This window comes from Anopheles arabiensis, chromosome 3 (assembly GCF_016920715.1).
Source record: "Anopheles arabiensis isolate DONGOLA chromosome 3, AaraD3, whole genome shotgun sequence".
In the NCBI taxonomy this organism is placed as follows: domain Eukaryota; kingdom Metazoa; phylum Arthropoda; class Insecta; order Diptera; family Culicidae; genus Anopheles; species Anopheles arabiensis.
Genome location: NC_053518.1, coordinates 38844190 through 38856875, shown reverse-complemented (window position 1 = coordinate 38856875; position 12686 = coordinate 38844190). Strand labels below are relative to the sequence as shown.

General features: G+C 38.5%; 1 protein-coding gene and 1 pseudogene across 1 annotated transcript in view; one reads left to right on the top strand and one right to left on the bottom strand.

Annotated features, from left to right (window-relative positions):
• The window catches only part of LOC120899783 (neural-cadherin-like), a gene marked incomplete at its 5' end in the record, with an annotated part of 638244 nt that overhangs the window by 357799 nt on the left and 267759 nt on the right, over positions 1-12686 (bottom strand). The window lies entirely within an intron of this gene.
• LOC120902667 overlaps positions 1-12686 on the top strand; it is a 144544-nt pseudogene that overhangs the window by 1317 nt on the left and 130541 nt on the right.

Below are 12686 nucleotides of genomic sequence, written 5' to 3'. Positions count from 1 at the left end.
CCCTATATGCGCTTCAGTATTGCCCTTCACATGGTGGGTCCCACACATTCCCCTTTGCTCTGAACACATGAGTCCGTGATGGAATTGGTCGCAGACTTTGCAGTCAGTTTTTGTCAAAAGTGTCGTGTTTTCGTCATAGCGCGACTTTGCCATTCATCACCATCACCGTCATTCGGCGGTGGAGCGACCGTAATTCATTTCAAGATTGATGTTTGCTTTCGTTTGCTCCTCAAACATTGACCTGACTGCTTCGGTACAGGCGGCTTTTACCTGCTTGTCTACTGTCAATGCTTTGAAGGGATAGTATTGGTTAGTGAAGCGATGTTTTTGGACGCAAAACCACTGACGGTGCAGCGGTCGTTTTGTTTGCTGACCGGCAACAAACGAGTCACGGTCGCACTTTAACTGCAACGGCGATATTGAGGCGCAAGCAATAACCACAAAAGAAAAAGGAGAGCAGATCAGCGTGCGTCCGTTTGGCGCTATTTTTCATCCACTGTTCTACTACATGCAGTAACAAATGAATAATAAAAGCTTGATAAAGAGATGAGCAATTGCGAGTACCGAGTGTCGGAAATTTTAAATTTCAAATGCCCATTCTATCTCTGGCTGCTCGTCGACATGGTATGGTATGCTGATGGTTTATGCAATGATTAAGCTCACGTTAGTTAGAATGTCAGATTGCAAAACTAGTCAAATTATCAAATAAAAGCAATTATTCTAATAGTGTTCGTTCTTTTCTTTCTTAGGAAGATAAATGAGCAAAATCAATAAGTTATATCTCACGTTATAGTTCTACTTAACTCCTTTACTGTAATGGCTATCACATATGATAACCAGGAATTCTTCTTCTACTGCTTTGGCACAACAACCGTTGTCGATCAAGGTTTGCCTGCACCTACTAGTGGCCACAGCTTTTAGTGACTTATTGATTACCCACAGCAGGATAGTCAGTTTTTTTATAGTCACTTTGGGCCTTTTGACTCACATTCGCTTCTTCGGAAAGTCAGTCCTACACATGGAGACACGGTCCAATCGAGGCTTTAACCCATAATGGGCATATTATTAAATCAAACAAGACTACTGTAGTGACTTAGTAATGAAATCAACAAATTTCTCAGCAAGCTCAGTTGAAGATAGTTTGCCCATGTAATTTTTCCCCCCGTTTTAGCTGAATAATTCACTCAAACCATAGTAAGTCTATAGTCTACCAGTACGATTTGAGGCAATGGCTAAACCGATTAAAAACATTTAAAAAAATTGCTTGGCGCTTAGAAAACAAACTCAAACTTGATCTTTCATTCTAAGTTCAATTCGTTTAGCAACCTTTGTATATTTATTATACAAGTTGATAACATTTTTTTACAAGGTTTCGTGATAGGTGCTAGATATTGTTCTAGCACACGGTTAATTTTATTGTTCGGATATTTGTTTGTATTCAGCGGTTACGTGTTGATTAGGTTTCTGAGGTGATTGATAATTGTTATATTTGATCCCCTACAAAAATTAAACCTGAAAAGCATACATTTATACAAATCAAAGTTATTTATTTCATTAGGATACATATAATCAAACAAAACGTTGTGAGGAAAAATTTAAAACCAAAACAAAAACATTTAATACGAAACATTTTACTCAAATTTCATTTGAACTAGATAACTCATCTTCTTTTGTTATAACTGCTTTACTGATGTAAATTGAATGATCTTCTCAGTAATATTTTGAATGATCCAGCCAACACAACTGGGAACCAACGGTAACCGATCCAAACAACTGACAGGCTACGATATCAGCCGTATCGGGCTGAACTAGTCTTCGAATTGGCGATTTCAAGTACTGGACGTTAAGGAAATTGCCAACCATCGTTTCCCGCAGTTAATTCTTACCCGACATAAACAGCCTGTGCCTTGTCTCATATCCTTCGATTAGCTCTGCCGTTGCTGGCGTCGGTTTCATGAAGTGGCATTTTGAAACAGCCCGGCTCTGTCCTGCAAGCACGCGAAATTCGCATTTATCCCGTTGAATGCTGCAAGTGGAAAATTGGATGTAGAAAAGTCGTGGAAAACACCACTTGCACTCAGGATTACTCGAATTACATAATTAGCAGTCCGTTTGGCTTATTAAGTTTAATGGCATTTGACATTTTAGACAGCGGACTGCTGGGAATATGATCAAATCGAAACAGCCATGCCTCTCAGCGTTGCTGGAGAGAGTGACCGGGTAGGAAAATGGCTCTATCCTCTTCTCAAACAGTCGCTTCATGTTCGATCCTTGCGCAAATGGCTAATAAAGATAACAAATAACACTGTCTTGTTCAATGTTGCTTGCAGGAAGGGACTGAAACCTAATTCCTGTATGAGGGGTGTACAATATGACGGTGCTAAAATCTATTAGCAACAAAACAAGCAAGCAGGAGGAGCAAGCAGCTCTTTTCCGCTATCACTTGGCCACCTGTTTTCACCCGTGGTAGTAAAACAAAACTATAAAAATCGCAATCATGCCACTGAGACAGACATTCTTTCAAAACATGGGTTGGGTCAGAACAACAACAACCTACAGCTCTCGTCGACCGTCCAGCCTTGTGCTGGTAGCTTTGCTGATTGAAAAATTGAGAATCAGTATCAGTTCCCACCCAGCACCAACAACGCGGACCCCGTGATGAAACTAAAAGGAGAAAGGTCTAATTGATTTCGCAAACAATTCTTGCCACCTCACTTCCGCTTTACCACACAATTCAGTTGAAAATGTTCCCCGGTAGTCCCAGAAGAATGTGCAAATTACTCAACGATGTCTCAAAGTGTCGGTTGTTTATTTGTAGGTTGTGTTTTGTAACAAGAGTTGGGTGCTAAGGGTTCATAAATCTTTTTGTCATGCTGTTAAGGTATGCAATTAACGATTGTGAGCAGAAAATTAGACATCTGTTGCTGAAAGTATACAGCATTTTGATTATGTTGACCAATTTTCATTTGTATTGTGGTCTTTCTCTATGATGGAATTTCAATGCTGGAAGTTTCCCATTAATTGTATGCGATCGCTTAATTTTTCACTGAAAAAAATCACTAGAATTCAGCAGACCGTGTCAAACTTTATGTGTATTAAAAATCATACCACGCAACACTCTTTGTTCTGAATACGACGAAGTCAGTTTCCAAAATATTACACAAAATGTGATAAGTTTTCATCTTCTCACATCAACTCACTTCTAAGATAAGTTTATTGCTTTCACAATAATACTACCAACTACGATTTAACCAAAATTCACAAAAGATAATTTTAAAATATGTGGGCGCCTAGCAGGTTGATATTTTCTTATTAAATTGTTTCCAACCAACAGCCATTCGTCTTTTGGTTAAAGCTGAACGTTCTTCACTCATTAGCATTTTTCTCAAGGCTCCACAAACTTTGTTCGAAAACCGCCACCAGCCGCAATGGTTTTTGAGGGTCGAAAATTACTTTTCCTGATTTAAATTAGGTTCAATTTTGCTTTGCTTATTACGGTCATTCGTTTACTTGCCCGAGCATCCATTATGGTTGATTTTTTTCTGGATACTAGCGTCCGATGATACAAGTATGGGGGGCCAGCAGCTGCACTGAGCTGACAGTTGTGCTACTGTTTTGCAAATTGTTTTTTTTTTCCTTCATAAAACGGTTAGCATTTTCAATTTTCCACTGAGTAAAAGTTTTTGTAATAGTAGCCAAAAATAGCCCAACTTAAAGCATAAGCTTAGGGTGGTTATCAAATACTTCAAGAAGCCAATTCAAATGTTGTTTGAGAGAATATGTACAATGTCATTCATACACACTGATTTTTAGTTGGGCTCCGTTCAGAATTTAATTATTCATTTACTTTCAAAGAAAACACTTTCCAGTTATCCATTTCTGGATATATTTACATAACAGATGGGCATGCGAGATCCTCTGACCAATAAACGAATTTTTCTGGATTGTCAAGTGAACGATAAAAAACACATTTTATGCATACCATCCTCCACTTAAATCACCGAATGATTTGCTCTGGTTGAAAATCATTTCCAAATGCCCAGTGGACATTAAAACAAATCGAAAAACTTCTCAATTATTTCAACTTATGGTTCGTCCCGTACAAAGAACATACCGACGTTTGGGTATTGCAAACAGTACTGTTAAACACAGTTTGTGCAGGACTTGGAATCAATCAGTGTACCTTTTTTATTGCCATGCAGCTTCCTTTTAATAGTACGACGATGAACTTCATCTGTCAATCGAAATCATTTATCCAATTTGCACGTTCCTCAAAATCTAACATAGAAACGGTTTTTGAGCATCATTAAAAACTCTGCTCCCTTGTTCATGATGATTTTTCACGGCACACAAAAGCTTCCCTCGTTCAATGTCAAAGGTGTCGTATAAAAAATCCTTATGGCTGCCCAAATTTAACAATATTTTATACCGGCACTCTTCACTATGGCATCTCTTACGTTGCTACGTAAAACAGAAGGCAGTAAATAAACATTTCTTAAGCGACAGTGCTGGCTAATCGAACCGATTGTCGACAATTTAAAGACCAATGGGATGTAACTTAACAACTGTAGAATGATTCTTGGATTAATGAATCCATTTCTATGCCAGCAGATTGAATCATAACCATAAGGGTTGATGCTCATGGTATCTCATGTAGTGCAATCATGGCTTCTATGTTTTTTGGATATTTCGGACGATTTCAAGTGGCACATTCAATTGTTGTGAACAATTGGTACTAAAATAATAATTTAATGAGGAATTCGCAAGTTAAGCAAAGTTAAGCAAACACATTGAATGAAACTTAAAACATGTTTCAAAACTAAATTAGGCGATTCTTTCAAGCTACATTCAAAACATGTTTCTGTCATTATTTTTTACATTTGTGGTACATCAAATTACTTCTACGTCAAGATTATTTCTAACTTTGTCCGAACCAGATCATGTGAAGCATCAGTGTGGCAATTTTCAGATTTAAGCTGCCTGACAATACGGACTGCCGTCGCATCATCTATGTGGCAACAAGAGCAGATCTGTACAGCTTCGTTGGCTAATGGGCCGAAAACAAGCTGATGGTTGCAGTCAGGACAGCAAAGGTTCACGGGAAGTAGGGACCAGCATTAGGAATCACAAGCACTACAACTACCTTTAGGGAATATTGAGATGCTTTGTTTGTTTGCCTGAATTCGTTTACACATTTTTTCGTTGGGTGTCAGTTGTCTTTCTTTGCGGTCCAGCACCTGTAGCCGAGATATTCTGTTAGGAAAAATATTTTACAAAAGTGTGTGTTTTTAACATTTCAGCTAAGCCTGAAAAGACAATGGATGTAACAAAATATGTTGCAAAATGAAATAAAAAGCCGTTTTTAGGAAGTAACCAATTGAAATTATGAGTTCCATAAATAAAACCAAAGAAGACATTCTTACCAAACGAAAAGTCATTAAAATTTGCAACAAAATGTATTAATTGTAAATATAAAAACAAAATCAACATTACACATTTATTAATATTTACTGTTATAATCCTGAAGAATTATTATAAGACAGAAGTTAGTTATAACTTCATTGATTGAAGCAAATTATAACTTCATTTGCTTGTTGTAAGTTTCTTGAGAATTGTTCTTTAAACACTTTTAAATCATAATTAAATACAGCAGTTGAATTATCTAATCATGACGCTTAATATAACTCGACTTCTAAATGCAGTCCTACAGTTGTGTTCTACTGTTCTTAACCAGAGATTCAGAGGTCAGGTACAGGGACAGAAAAGCCCATATTTGAAAGAAGAGTTTGTGAATCTATATTACTTTTCATAATTTCCATTACATATAAGACCATGAAATCTTCTTCCGGTTTTTTCAATACTAAAATGAAATTGAAATCTTTACATACATTTGTAAATATTTTTGTTGTTTTTTTTAATGAAAGTGAACTAATTGTTTGATTATGATTGAACTAGCAATAAAATACATTGCTGGAAGGCTCATTAAATGCTGAAACTAGGCTTTTTCAAACTCTTTACTTATAAACACAACACAATGCGGTTCCTGTATATTTCCTTGATTTTGTCGAGATTTGTATTATGTGGTTAATCGTTCGTCTGCAAATTACATCAGTTTTTTTTTTTTTGTAGCGCTTTAAATCCTCCTATTTCGTTCTTTTTGCGCCAATGAATGGACAAGCATCGGATTGTTGTTGTTGTGGTTTTTGTCGGTCATCAGATTGCTCTTCCTGATGGTAAATGTTGCTGTCCTGGGATGAACGGTCACCACGCTACGGCATGACGATGCTTAATCGAAAACGGAAAAGCTCGCCCTATCGCAACACGAAACCCATTCGCCACGTGGCAGGAAAAAAGGGGTATTCTTTGACACAAAAAAGCGTAGACGTAGACCATTGGGTGCATCTACCATAACATTCAATAGGGGAAATTCAACATGCGCCTGCGCCATCGAAAATGGGGAAACAATAGCCGAAGTGAAAATGAACACTTGCGAGTGAAGCACGAAACACTTTCCCACCATTCCAGTTCGGAGCTTTTGTTCGGCTGCCATATCCGACTTTGTTCATTCACACGATTGAACGTTGCGTTGAATCTACCAAAACATTGGAATGAAATCAACTTTGTGAATCGGGTTTTGGCCTGGTGGTCGTTACTACCCGTTAGTTTGTCTTTGACCGCAGTCAGGACTGGTTTTAGGCTATACGTTGTTTAAAGGGGATTGATTTTACGATGTTATTTAAATCGTAAACAAAATCTATCTCTATTCCGCGAGAGTGTGGATGCTTCAAAGCTTCTTTCCTAAAAACAGTGAGATTTAGTTTTGTTATTTCATAAAAAGCTATCTATTTTAGTGGTTTTTGAATAGATTGGTATCTGATACCGGTGAATTACGGTGGTACAGACCGGTGTCATTTATTGCTAACAGCTATCATTTCTTATCAGATTATATCACACGGTTTTAAACACTGCACTATAACATGCTGATGCAAGTTAGTAGAATCATTACACCAAGGGAAAGAAAACAGCAGTGGCCACTAAATGCGTTTATAAGAGTGTGTTTCAATGCGTGTGTGTATCAAACAAAAGCCAAAGAAGTATGCACCCACGCTCCATGTTTTAAGGATAAAAAACTCTAACGTGTACAATGGAGAAAGCAAAAGCAAAAAAAGGTTTCAGCGTTTCGTGGAAGTGTTTCACTTCATGCCTTCAGGGAGGCTGATGTGTAGATTGAAAAGGAAAGCCTTCTTATACACACATACACAATAAAGACACCGAAACACCATCCTCGCGACTACAGCACAAACCTTTCTCCGAGCCTGCGTTGCGTGGCACAAGTGGAGCACAACACTTCACAACAAGTTCGTCTTTCTGCCGGGAACGAATGGTGCGTTGGATTAACGCAGCAAAAAATAATCACCAACGTCAAGGTGAGCTGGCAACGCTCAGTGATGATCGATTTTCTACAGAGTAAAAAGGCCAGAAAAAGTGAGAAAGTGGGAAATCTTCACTTTATTTATATTTTTATGTAAATCATTGAGTATGTGTGCTACGTTTTCACCAACCACGAAGGTTTTTTTTTCGTTGTGTTTTTGGATTACTATGTCTGCAATGTCAACTGTTACCCGTGATATTGTAAATGTTTATTACAAACCTCCCAACCCGGTAGTGCTTTACCGTTAATGTGTGTTACGGAAACAAATGACCCCTTAAGAAAAGTGCCTCAACCACTGGATGCGTTCCCAAGATAAACAGTCTAAACGACTGCAACATTCTGGCGCTCCCAAAAAACGGCCAGCATTTGGGTTTTGTGCGGCGTGAAAAACATATACACAGAGTACGTGCGGAGAAAGTGCCAGCCTTCAGAAAGTGGATTATCAGGAACCCGCAAAATTCACCAAATAATACCACCGCAGTGCATCAACGTTTACGTTAGTGTGTGTATGGTTGGTGTGTTTGTTGAATGGAAGCCATGGTGATAAATGTATGTAGAAACAGTAGACGCACAAAGGTGATCTAAGGGTGTTTGTGTAGTGGTGTTGTGCTCATAATGCTACCATATTGATGGAAAAGAGAAAAATCGGAGAAAATGATTCAATTATAACTGTATTTCTATGCAAAAATTGGGGAAAGAGCATTAAGTGCCTCAGTGTTTGTGTGATGAGGATGATTCGCATGGTAATTTTTACCCGCTATGAATAAGCTTTCGGTTCATACTGCATACCCGCATTCACTTGGAGCGATTGTGTATGTATGTGTAGAAGAAATAAAAGTCGTTGTTTGCCTTCCAACAGGGTAATGGGACGCACTTCGATAATGGGCTCTGTTCTTTTCACACATTCATTTACGGCTCAGGTTAAAGTTTTGCTCTGGAGGTGAAAAAGAAAAGAGCAAAAAGTATGTGGTTTCTGGTGCAAAGTGTTTTCAAAACTAATGAGCGGTTGCTTTAGAGTGCACATCTGGCTGTGCTGGTGTGGAATAATGTTGATTTCTTTTCAATTTTTTCAGATTCCGTTTGAACGTGCATTTGATAACTTCTCCTGCGTGTTATTCATTACCAAGTATTCCACGCTGCTGCGGAAAAGTTGTACCAGAGAGTTAACGGAAGTAGTAGGTAGTGTGTTTTTCACGGTGGCACATTATATAAAAGTAAATAATAATAGTGGAAAAATTTATGTTTGTAAAAGCTGCTTGAGTGAGAGTGCCACGCAAGCGCAAGAAATAAATAGCAGTAGTGCGCCAAACAAAACATGTGCAGTGACTACGAGTTGTGGATGTGATTAGTGTTACTGCAACTAATCGGTCTTATCGTGGATCCGCTGCAAATATTTTGGGTTCTGACGAACAGCACTTATTTAGGTAAGGACAGGGCGCACAAGTGGAGAGAAAATATCGATTTGCCTATAGTCTTAAATGTTTTTGATTTGTGAATGATAATTTAGATTTCCTATTCACAAATGATCTCACTTAAATAATGCGAGTTTTCATTTAAAATTGTGAAAATATAAAAGTTATTTTATGTTGCTGACCGAGAAACCATGATATCATTTATCCATTCATTTTTTTACATTTATCTGCAAATAAAAATGTCCAAATCTCTTGTTCTTCTTCTTTGGCTCAACAACCGTTGTCGGTCAAGGCCTGCCTGTACCTGTGCCTTTGAGTGACTAATTGATTCCCCCTCATAGCAGGATAGTCAGTCCTACATATGGCGGCACGGTCTATTTGGGGATTGAACCCATGACGGGCATGTTGTTAACTCGTACGTGTTGACGACTGTACCACGAGACAGGCTAAGTCTCAAATCTCTAGCGACCTGAATAAGATGTCCTCCATGGCACTAGTATCTAGTATGACTTTTCCATTTTTATTATCAAATTCATATGCCCTTTCCAATTGCAAACAGATACTTTGGAGTGTTTGATTATCATTTGACTGAATGTTGAATCTTTTTCTTGTTTGCTCCATGCTTTTAATTTGCTTTAGTTCATATCCTGGAGGAATGATTTTAGATATGTGCATGACACTTGAAATTGGTGATTGGTACTTTAGACTAAATATGAATAAATGTTTACTCATTGTCGCTGAAATTGATAAAATGACCATCTCAAGCACCATTAATTTAAATTGTGTATATGATCAACTTCTCGATCATTGAAGTCACACCCCAGGAATTCCAAACTGTTCAAATGCTTAAGATTCTACAAATTGTGTTTCAGTTACAAGCACTATCCAAGCTTTAATGGTTTTTTTACAGTTTGATTCAACATTATGTGACTAGACAATGATCCAGCTACATTCATGCACAACATCTGTATGTTGTTACTTGGTTTATTCTGCAATTGCTACTTACTCAACTAATGTTTTCTTGATTTCGACCATTTAAACGTTGGACATTCTTTACTGAAGGCTGAATGAGCAGTATTCAGTTTTAACTCCCTTTGCCTATTTTGAGGTAATGCATCTTTCAGATGACGACCTACAATCTGATCTATTGTGATTACCGCTACAATTGAAACACCGTTTTTCATTATCACACGTTGTGCTTGTATGACCAACTTGTCTGCACTCAACGTATCTCATGATATGAAAAGATTCATACCTGTAGACTTTATCGAAACCAAAATTAATCTTTTTTCCTTGTCCATCACTGCCCATCAAAGTAGCAACAATCACTAACTGACCTTTTCCATGATTGTTGAATGTACTCCATATCATTACAGAACCAGAACCATCATTCCTATTTGGTCTTGAAAAACATCTGGTTCATGTCTCAAATCTCGTCAATGGAAATGGATTTTTTCCGATAATCGTTTGCTCAAACTCATTTGAAATCGTTTATTTATTTTTCCACTTTTTCCTTTAAATTTTTATTGCTTTTAATGAAAAACTAAAAACTAAGGTAGAAATTATGGAACGCAGTGAATATTCGTTTTTAAATAGTCTCATACTTTATCGATTGTATGATTTAATCGCATTAGACAGTTCTCGGCTTCAACCGCAACCGTCAGCTTTTTTGCGTTGCTGTAACGAACCATAAAACGATGTTCTGATTGAATGAGAAGATTCTCCGAACAAGTTTAAAGGACTTGGAAATGACGGGGGCAATAAAAGCAAGCATATGTGTTCCGGCGGTCCATCTCACTGTTCAGTTATCTTGATAATCTCAGTCCATTCCAAGTATCGCTGCCATTTACCATTCGACGACAGCGCTCTTGCATTTCCATTTTCAGTTAATCGGGTTTTGCATCTTTTTTCTTGTAACATTCACAACAAGAAGACAACTGTATAAGACCCCTTAGATCGAAGGATGGGCATGTTCTTTTGTCGTTGCTCCGTTCCGTCTGTATGACTATTTTTTGAACGAATTTGTAAATCCACCGTCACATGAATCTTCGATTGTCCCTATGCTTACGGCACACTTACTCACATACACATATGGCAGTTCAATTTAATCGCTCGGAGGTAATGGCTGCATTTACCGGGAATTGCTTCGAGGTACTAAAGAGATTGTACATTGTTTTGGAGAAAAACGTAAACATTCGGTTGCCGCTTACAGCTACGATCTCCCTATAATAACGCAAGCCCGTAAAACTTACCAGCCTCCTCCTGCGATGGACCACCATCGCCGCCACGCGTCCATTTGCGTAGCATGATTGAAACGGCAGCTCTTGCCAGCTCTCGCCAATCCAAGGCGTACATGAAGGCGAGGAAGTTTTCACGATTCTCTTGCGGCACATCGTCTGGACAGGGTAAAAGGTTGTAAGCTTCCATCTGTTCCATCTTCCTTCTTCGAGCCATCACAGACGACAACTGAAAGATTGCTTCTAGGAAAGTGGATATGTTCAACGTTTTTGTTCCTTCATCGCTTCGTATGGGTTTTCGGTGGTGTTTGATGATGGATTGGGTTGCTTAGATCGTAACATTTTCAGTGTATTTTTCCATTGCGTACTTTAACTTGTGCGGCAACTGCTTACAGCATACAAATTTGATTAAATATTCCAACAGAAAACAGCTGGAAATAAAATCCACTACCACCGCATAACAACGCAGTTGTGTTTGGGCACAGATGACACGTTACGAGGGTCACATCCTGGTCAAATGGTGGGTTGATTGGAGGTGGACAGCAATCATTGTTATCGCAAAGCACCAGTAGCTACAGGATTACCGAAAATTTGGTTGTCGTCGTTTCAGCCCTATTTGTCAGCAGCCTAAGAAAACCCACAAAAACACACACCCGCTATGTACGGTTCAGTTCCTGTGATTTGACCGGGAAATTTTCACAGCCTTTGGAAAGATAATTAATCATCCAACAACAGTCACTCATTCTGGCAGCCAATGCAAGACGGTGAGAAAGAATGGCAAATGAATAAAAATATTCCCACAACCAAACTTCTTCCGCCGCTCGTGTACAAAAGGATTGTGTAGTGCGTTGTTGCTGCTGCTGCTGCGTGTTGTTATCACGAGGTTAGGTGTAACGAGCGAGCAAAAACAGAACCAGCTTTGGGTCATAAGTGTTAATGTTGAATGAACCGCAACCGAAGCAACTCGTTTTTGGGTGCCATAAGAGCAGAAGAAAATCAATGGGCCGGGAGGAACCAAGAACGTTTCCCGCTTTGTGGCTGAAATGAGCTCATCTTGATAAAGCTACTTGCAGACTTAGCAGACCGTAACGTTCCCGGGACAAAAAGCGTGAATAATCACTATTTCATCGGTCAATGGTTTCAATGGGTTGTGAATTAAGTTATTAAGATGAAAGATGAGGACAGAATGATTCGGGTTTAAGCTTAGTACTTGTCATCTTGTTCCTCGAGTGAGTGGAACAAAGAATTCGATTAACTTACTTGCGCCAACTTGCTGGACCAATCGTGTTAAGTGAATATTATAGAACAAAAGAAACTTCCTTAAAGATGTATTTATGTATGTTCCTTGTATGTTTCCAAGGATTAATTTTACTATTGTGATATAAACACATAAATAAGCTTCATAAACTGAATCCCTATGAGGCTCAGCCTCTCATTCACAACTCCAAACTCAAGCACAAGCGTTGAATCAGCTGAAGTCAATCAGTGACATTACCCATTCTGCCATTCTCCATTATCAACCAAGAAGCTGCTCTTTGTTTTTGATTCAAAGCCGATAAGCATTAACATGCGAGCGATGTTGCCAACTCATGGTGAAAGCTTCAC